This window comes from Branchiostoma floridae, chromosome 16, assembly GCF_000003815.2.
Source record: "Branchiostoma floridae strain S238N-H82 chromosome 16, Bfl_VNyyK, whole genome shotgun sequence".
In the NCBI taxonomy this organism is placed as follows: domain Eukaryota; kingdom Metazoa; phylum Chordata; class Leptocardii; order Amphioxiformes; family Branchiostomatidae; genus Branchiostoma; species Branchiostoma floridae.
In genome coordinates this window covers 18024453-18031190 of record NC_049994.1, presented here as the reverse complement: position 1 = coordinate 18031190, position 6738 = coordinate 18024453, and positions in this window count along the sequence as shown.

Sequence of the window (6738 nt, the reverse complement as noted above, 5' to 3'; positions counted from 1 at the left end):
TTCTTGAATTTTTGCCACAAATATGAACTTCCAAAGGCAATCAATTATTGGTGATCGCAAATCAGATTTAGGAATGTTAGTTCGTACAATTTCAATTTCCTTGCCAAATCGCAAGCTTATATGTGTCTCCCAAAAAGGAAGACGTAGATAAACATCATTCGTTGCTTCATTTTTTATCTTTACTGTTGATAGATTCGAACAAAGTTAGGTCAAGATGCTGACCTTCATCATCCTCTGCCGTATTTTGACGTTAGCCTGTCAAGCTAATTTCCACACAGACAGACTAGCAGACAAACTTCAATCGCCGCCAGGAGTTGGCATTTCAGGCAAACCTCAAGAGTACCTACTAGGTTCGTTCTTGCCCTTGCTTAAAACGAGTATGGTCCATTGAATAGCAGAAACTGAAAAACGCATGTTTTCACATAAATGCTACCGTGAAAAGAAAGATGCACAGAGATTTATGATATTCGTTCCAAATATGTATATACACTGTATAAGCTAAGTCTTCGAGAGTCATATTGTGGGGATGCAAACATGTTTAAGACTGTAGTCATACGTCATGCTTAGCAGTAAAACTAGCAGAATGTTTGAAAGTTCAGAGTGGATTAATCTGACATTAAACATAAATATGACTTTGTGTAGTATATAATCCCTACAAATGTTTTGTTATGGTGATAGCACATTGTTACATCGGTTCTATAAAAACAAAGACTGTGTATCACTGTTGTCAAGAACATGATTTGTGGAAAGTCAGTGGAATACGACCTACTTTCAGGGACATGCACATTCACTGTTAGAATACCCGAACTTGAACTGTCCAAACATGCATTTGATAGACAATATATTCCTTTGTATTCCTTCTTAATTTCAATTTCAGAACAAATTTACTTTGCAACTTATGACAGTTCAAAGAGAGCACAAAATGATATATCATCAAAATCATGAAAATTGACCCACTTTAACGGACAATTGCTTAGCAACAAAACAAGAACCCAAACTTTACAAGCATGACCCTGAGAAACAATATCTTGGTTTACATTTCAGGTAAATTCTAGTTACAGAACAATTTTGGCTTGTGAGTTATGATTGTTCGAAGATGATGCAAAATAAGGTATTTTATCAAAATCATGAAAATTGACCCACTTTAAAGGACAATTACGTAGCAACGAAACAAGAACCCGAACTTTACAAACATGCATTTGATAGACAATACATTGGTTTATAATCCATGTGAATTTTAATTGCAGAGCAACTTTGGTATGGGACTTATGATTGTTTAAAGAGAGCACAAAATGACATATTGTCAAAATCATGAAATTTGACCCACTTCGATGGACGATTGCGTAGCAACAAAACAAGAACCCGAACTTTACAAACATGCATTTGATAGACAATACATTGGTTTATAATCCATGTGAATTTTAATTGCAGAGCAACTTTGGTATGGGACTTATGATTGTTTAAAGAGAGCACAAAATGACATATTGTCAAAATCATGAAATTTGACCCACTTCGACGGACGATTGCCTAGCAACAAAACAAGAACCCAAACTTTGCTAGCATTCATCTAATAGCCCTATAGTAGGTTATTATTTGTAGTAAATTGCAAGCGAAAATATTTTATACTTATGGACTTTCAGTGCTTTGAAGTTGGGCAAAATTTCAGATTCTTTACAACCTGAAAACAGTGTATTGTATTCAGGCTGCCCAGGGCCTTAGAATTTACAGGAGATTAACTTTACTGCTATTTCATACAAGTTTAGGCATTGTTCTGATCAGCATATTCTGCCTTTGTTGTTTAGTTAAAGCATTGTTCAGTGATAGTGCCCTAAAGTTGGCAAATTTTCATGTTTTTGACATGCCCAAATCCGGCAAAATGGCCCCCAAACTTCTTTGGCGTGTTGCCATGGCAACGAAGGGTTCTGAGAAGAAAGAAAGCTATTTTGAGGGGTTGTGTACCAAGTACTATCACTGTGCAAAAAAGGAGCCAAATCTATTTTTTGACCGGTGCCACCATTGTTTGACCCTTACAGACATTCGCTCTTAAGCTTTTGAGCTTCTTGGTCAGACAGGACTTACGAACTGACAGCTGTTCAGTTTACATGGAAATCACCTCTTTTGTCTATCACAGAAAATTACCATTTTTGCAAGGAATGCTGAGGAAATCGTTTTGCCTCAAAAAGGCTATAGCACTACCTTTAACATGTTTGTAACCCAGTCTGGTCCATTCTAAGAAAAAAAAAAGCATTAACCATTTGAATACAAAATGACCAGAACAACTACTCCCTATTGGATTCCTCTCATTGATCTGACACCTACTTGATATTTGTATCAGAATATGTACTAGTCACATGGACAAACACGACGAACAGTTAGATCAGTGTTTTTTTTTTTTTGTCAGACCAAATAGATCAGACGGGACTTACGAGATGTTCCCTTTACACGGAAATCACATGTTTTTGTCTATTACCAAACAATTACCTTTTTTGCAAGGCATGCTGAGGAATTCATTTTGCACGGTCACCAAAACTGTCCGAAAATCACATTTTTTTCTTAGTTTTTTTATCATTTGTCAGACAAAAAAGTGATTTCCGTGTAAATGGAACAGCTGGCAAGTACCGTCTGACCAAGAAGCTCAAAAGCTTTAAAGCTCCTTGGTCTGACCCAGAAAAATAACACTGATCTTATTGTTCACTCGTGTTTGTCCATGCGCCTAGTACATACGAGGGGTGATCAGTAAGTTCTCGGTCTCACCCAGAAATAATAAGAACAATTCAAATTTTGAGGAACAGCTTCGTAGTATGAAGCCTTTTATCAATATCCTCCAAGTTTCAAATCATTGCAGTCGGCTTTCGAGGCAATCGTTTTTTGCAAATCAGAAGGTAAGTGGTGAGAAAAACAAGGGTGAATTGTGATCAGACGTGTGTGGGTTGAGCTCCCCATGCCGTAAATTCTTTGTCATTAACAAAAGACATTGCCAAAATGTTTGATAATGATTCTCTTCCTAATTCAAGCAAAAAGAAGTGGGTGTCTGGCTTCCAGCAGCGCAATATGATGCGTACATCTCAGGTCGCAGCTCAATTGTCCACGTTTTTTTCCTTCTCCCTTACCTTACTAGGTGTCACCTGAAATGTAATGATCACAATAATTTGAATTTAGGTACACATTCATATAAGACTTTATACTTGACATCTATGCTTCGAAATCTGAGTTGTGCTTATTTTTTCCGGGTGAAGCCGAGAACTTATTGATCACCCCTCGTATTCTGACAAAATTATCAAGTAGGTGTCAGATCATTGTTGTCGGCGACTTATTCGCCACACTACAACCATTGGCCCAAAGGCGTGATGTAGCTAGCCTAGCACTTTTCTATAGGTACTTCCATGGTAAATGCTCGGCAGAACTTCACTCACTTGTGCCTTCAATACGAACCTTCACTGCAAGAACCCGTTTAGCCACTTCCACGGAAACAAATCATCCTTTCTTCCTCCACAATCCACCTAACAGGAGGAAGTTCCATGCTCAGAGCTTTTTTCCTAGAACAACATCGCTATGGAATAAGCTTCCACGGACTTGCTTCCCCACGGGGTACAGTCTGAAACTGTTTAAATTAAGGGTTAACAAACATCTCTCTTCAAAATTCAGTAACGTAACCCAAAACGCTTGAGTGGCTCCACGAGCCTTGTTTTGCGGTGACCTCTAAGTAAATAAAAAAAATCAAATGAGAGTAATCCAATATGTGATAGTTCTATTATTAAGTCATTTTGTATTCGAAGGAAGAAAGGAGAGACTCTATGGCACGTGCACAGCTTGGTACGGAAACTGGACAACCTCTCTTCAAGCAAGCTCACGAACGGACCAGCATGCACAGCGATGGCGATGATGACGATGATAAAAACCAACCAATGAAAAGTGATGATGCAGCTGACAACATGCAAGTAGACTCTGCAAGTGACGATGGATATGTCGCCAAATCTGCTTCTGTCAGGGGCGAAGGTAACATTGATATATCCACTTATCCCTCTAATAATGCGCATCAAATTCCGGAGTTTGTGGGAAACCACGAGCATCCAAATCCGCAAAACAAGACGACTCCTAATCCAGCGAACGCGCAAAACTCTCCCAAACCAAATCCGATGTACCTTCATAATCCTATCGACCCGATCACAATGAACGGGCAGACTGCCACTGACACAGCTCCGCTGTACCTCCAGAACGCAGTTAACTCACCAAGCACCCTTAATGACAATTCTACATACCTGCAAAGCACCGTAGATCCTTCTTCAACTGATGCACTAAATGACGACGTCAGCACAAATCCGATGTACCTGCAAAACACCAACACATCTGTACACGAGCGAAACCTTCACCCGGATAACGTAGAAGGGATCCGATCACTGGTACCAACCTGCGGGGAAGACGGTAGAGACATTTTCACGCCAGCCATTTATAGCGACACCCAGCGACACGTCAGCGGAAATCCGATGTACATGCAAGACACTAGCGCAACGCACGAGCCAAACCTTCACGCTAACGCCACGGTTCACCCGGATAACGTAGAAGAAATCCAATCATCTGTACCCATCCTTCGGGAAGACGATGAGAACAACTTCACTCCAGCATATGACGGCGACGCCCAAGAAGAAGATGGAACCACCGACATAGCTGCAACACGTGACGGACATCCTTCCATCCAGCCATACGCTGTTAGATTCCAGGACAATAACGATGACGCTCTTCTCAAAGCAACCGATGTAGCTGCTGAGTCTCAGGCTATCCAACCGTACGCTGTTGCGTACATGTGTCAAGAGGACGTGGGGGAAGAGACAGCCTCCCAGGAAAGGGAAGCAAATGCATCGGACAGCAACAATGGCGTTCTGACCACCTCTGGGACGGATGCTAATCCGCCAGGGGGCGCGCTTTCCACAGAAGACCCTACCCGCGCACAGAACGCCCTGATCCCGAATCCGATGTATGTGGCAAACGTTCGCCATCGGCCAGCTGTCGGTAAGTCTTTTCTTCTTTACCTTGTCTTTTCTTCTTTATGTGTGTTTGTGTGTGTGTGTGTGAGTGTGTGTGTGTTTCCGGATATTTGTGGTAAACATGACTTTTGAACATTGACTTTTGTAATGACACTTGGTATGTGGGTACGTTGGAAGGTGTTGGGAAGACAAAGGTCAAGATCATCTTTGAGCCCCCCTCATATGTGACCTTCATAGTGCAGCAGAACCTGGATATTCGATGTTCATGATTTTTGTGGCTTGTGAACTAAGGAAGACCTGCTGTAGGTTCGGGGCCGGCCCCAGCTTGCTTTAGAACTACGTTCGTCGAAGAATGACAGGAAGTGAATATTTGACACATGTTACGTAATTAAGCAAGGCATAAGAGAAATTCTAACTATTTTGCGACGGCACGAGATCTTCGAACTCTTGTTCTTTCCTTTGCTGCTTCAATTTTCAAACTGTGAAAACCTCCATGGAAGTTAAGCTAACGTCAAATTTCCAAAAAGGGGCTCGGCCGGGCAGCTTTGGAGAACATAAGTACGATGAAGAACAGAAAACGTACCAAAAATGATTCAGCAGCATACCTTGTGCATATTTATTGACATCAACTTTTTTTCGTTTCCGCAAACAGCCCGGCCGGGCCCCGGGTATGAAATAGGCTTTACACGATGCCCATTGTCTTCACTGCTTAATCTCATGTGGTAAAGTTTTTAGCTACGCCTTAGGGGCTAGCCTAGTGTACATCTGTTTGTCAAGAATTCCCAAAATTGTACAGGCATGTGTGGGATTTCCGTGCATACGTAGAAGGAAGACCTGAGCATTCCCTGGGAATACGACTCAAATTAGGTTTTATGTGCTCTATTCATTTGTTTTTGTTTAATTTGACATTTTCCAGGGTGTACAACTCGCTGGGTGTACGTCGCTGCAATGACAGCTGCCATCTTGCTGATCTCCATCGGAATCAGTGTCGACTTCTCACTCCGTTCCATTATCAGCGTGCGAAAGGTACTTGTTACTGATCAGCCGAAAAACTTGTCACATTGTGATTTCTGTGGTATGTTTCACTTATAAATATGCACAGTCATGCTGTTGAAATATTTTTGGTACGTTTGGTTTTGTTGCTGTCTTTTATATCGTACTTTTATTCTCCAAAGCTGCCCGGCCGATTACCTTTGTGAAAAAAAGAACTTAGGGGCCCGGCTGGGATATTTAAGGAACCAAAATTTTAAAATGTCTACCTCAAAATATACACAAATCATGCCCATATGTCTTATTTTCACATTTTGTGTATTTTGATGTCATTTGTTTAAGTCTTTTCGTTCCCGAAAGCTGCCCGGCCAGGCCCCGGTTCGGAGATGTGACGTAGGCTTAAGCGAGCCTAGTACGTCTGTTAGAGACTATTTTTGGGCCCGGCCGGGCCCTGGTACATGGTTGATTTTGAAATAGATCCCTAAACAAAACCCGTTTATGTCTACAGCCGAAGTCAACTGAGGACCCTATGTCAACAGTCACAGGGTACCATGACTACTTCAGTACTCCTGAGTCGACAACGGCTGGCCCCGTGTTTGTGTCCACAGTAAGTGTAACCTCCGTTACATTTTTTTTTTCATTTTCATGTCAGCTTTATTTCAGGCACCTTCCCCCATGTAACATGACAAACATGGCAAAAGATATAAAACATGCCATTACTGTATGTATAATGCCCCTTTTTAGGGATATATATATATATATATAT